The following is a 2,630-nucleotide window of genomic DNA, read 5'->3' as shown; positions in this document are numbered from 1 at the left end:
AGGCTGCCCAGGGAGCTGGTGGAGTCCCCATCCTTGGTGGTATGCAAGAAATCCATGGCCATGGCACTTTAGGACATGGTTTGGTGGCCATGGTGGGGTTGGGTTGAAGGTTGGAACAGGCTGCCCAGGGAGGTGGTGCGGTCACCATTCCTGGAGGTGTGCAAGAAACCTGTGGCCATGGCACTGTGGGATGTGGTTTGATGGCCATGGTGGTATTGGGTTGAAGGTTGGACTCAATCATCTTGGAGGCCATTCCCAGCTGAAACATTGCTGTGATTCTATGATATCGAAGTCTGCAACAAGGCAATAAATGTGGAATCATAGAATAATAGAATGGTTTGGGTTGGAAGGGTCTTTAAGGGTCATCTAGACCAACCCCCATGCAGTACATCTTCACCTGAAGCACTTTGCCCACAGCCCCAACCAACCTCAACTGCAGTGGTTCCAGGGGTGGGGCATTTACCACCCCCTGGGCAACACAGGCCAGGGTCTCACCACTCTCACTGTGACAAATTTCTTCCCTCTCTCCAATTTAAAATCCCTCTTTTAGTTTCCAACCATCACCCCTTGCCCTTTCACAACAGGCCCTGATAAAATGTCTGTCCCCAGCTGGTTTTATCAAGCCCTCCAAGCACTGAAAGGCCACAATAAAAATCTCCCTGGAGCCTTCTCTCCTCCAGGCTGAACAGCCCCAACTCTCAGCATTTCCTCCTCTGTCTTCCACCCTGACACCTCAGTTTGCTGCCTGCTTGCTGTGTGCCTCAGACTTCAGGCTGGCAGTAAAAAGCAAGTTTAAGAGGAACAGGTATTTGGGGAAGTCTTTTCCGGTGGAAAGGTGAACTACTGAATCCTTTGGGTGGTTTTCAGAGGCATACTCTGAAGGAGCTATTTCACTAAGGATAGATTGGACCCATTCCAACCCAAGATGCAAATACCTGTAGCTGCCAGGAGGCATTTCCCCAGCCTTTTCTTACTTAGACATAGCAAAATCTGCTCTTTGTGAGGATGCACTTAGGCTTTACAAAGCACACCACAATCCTTCTTTCCTTCCTTTTGTGTCCAAGCCTCAGAGATGCACTCAGTCAGACAAAGCCAATGCAAGCAGACAGCAGCAGAAAAGTGAGCAGTTGCATGGTGCAGCACACAGGCAGCATGAAAGCCTGGGTGGCACCAGGGCCATTTCTACGTGGTAGGGATCCAGGTTTTCCTTCTGTGGCCGAGCTTCCTGCTTCAAGAAGGACAGGGACTTGCTGGAAAGGGTACAGATAACAGCTACCCACATGATAAGGGGACTGAAACATCTCTCTCATCTCCATCACATCCAGGTGGAGCAGAGGAGAGCCATGATCAGGGGTTGGAGCAGCTCTGCTCTGAGGACAGGCTGAGGGACCAGGGGGTGTTCAGCCTGGAGAAGAGAAGGCTCCAGGGAGACCTCAGAGCAGCCTGCCAGGACCTGAAAGGAGCTACAAGAAGGCTGCAGAGATACTGTTTGCAAAGGGCTGCACGGGCAGGACAAGGGACAATGGCTTCAAACTAGAACAGAGCAGATTGAGACTGGATGTGAGCAACAAGTTCTTTGCCATGAGGGTGGTGGAAGACTGGAACAGGTTGCCCAGGGAGGTGGTTGAGGCTCCTTCCCTGGAAATCTTCAAGGTGAGGCTGGACAGGGCTCTGGGCAACCTGATCTAGTTGGGGATGTCCCTGCTGACTGCAGAAGGGGCTGGACTGGATGAGTTTTGGAGGCCCCTTCCAACCCAGACCACTCAGTGATTTTGTGATTCTTACAAGGAAAAACTGAGAAAATTTGGGCTGCTTAGTCTGGAGAAAAAAACTGAGAGGGGATCTCATCAGCGCTGTGTCCAAAAGCCATGCAGACATGGCCCTTCAGGAAGTGGTTTAATGGCCATGGAGATGTTGGGTTGTCAGTTGGACTTGATAATCTTCAAGGGCTTCCCCATCACTAGAAAATCTGCCAAGCACAGGAGGCTACCAGCTTTGTTTTGTGCATGGCCTAGAACATCTCCCTTATGAGGAAGGCTGAGAGAATTGGGTCCTTGTAGTCTGGAAAAGAGAAGCCTGAGATCTCATCAGTGCTGATCAATACTCGAAGGGTGGCTGTCAGGAGGAGGGCACCAGGCTTTATGCAGTGGTGCCCAGGTCAAAGGGCAATGGGCACTAACCAGGGCATAAGAAATTCCATCTAAACATGAGGAGGAACTTCTTTAATTTAAGGGTGATGGAGCACTGGAACAAGCTGCCCAGAGAGGTGATGGAGTCTCCATCTCTGAAGACACTGAAGACTTACATGGATGTGTTTCTACGTGAGCTTTGCTAGGTGAAGCTGCCTTGTCAAGGGGACTTAGACTAAATGATCTCCAAAGGTCCTTTCCAGCCTGTACCATTTTGTGGTTCTGAGGTTGTGTGGCTTTTGCTTTCCAGATAAGGTGATCCTCCTGATGTTCCTTAGCTTGGGAAATCAAAAATGGATCCAATTCTGGTATTAGCTACGTGCAAGTGACATCATAAATCCATGTCAGCTGATTCATTTCCTTCAAGTTTTCACAGCTGGAAGTCATAGGAACCTTTGCAAGTTAGGTGTGCTCATCAAAATGTCTACACAGATATGCAAA

This window comes from Indicator indicator, chromosome 4 (assembly GCF_027791375.1).
Source record: "Indicator indicator isolate 239-I01 chromosome 4, UM_Iind_1.1, whole genome shotgun sequence".
NCBI classification, from domain to species: Eukaryota; Metazoa; Chordata; class Aves; order Piciformes; family Indicatoridae; genus Indicator; species Indicator indicator.
This window is presented reverse-complemented; position numbering follows the sequence as displayed.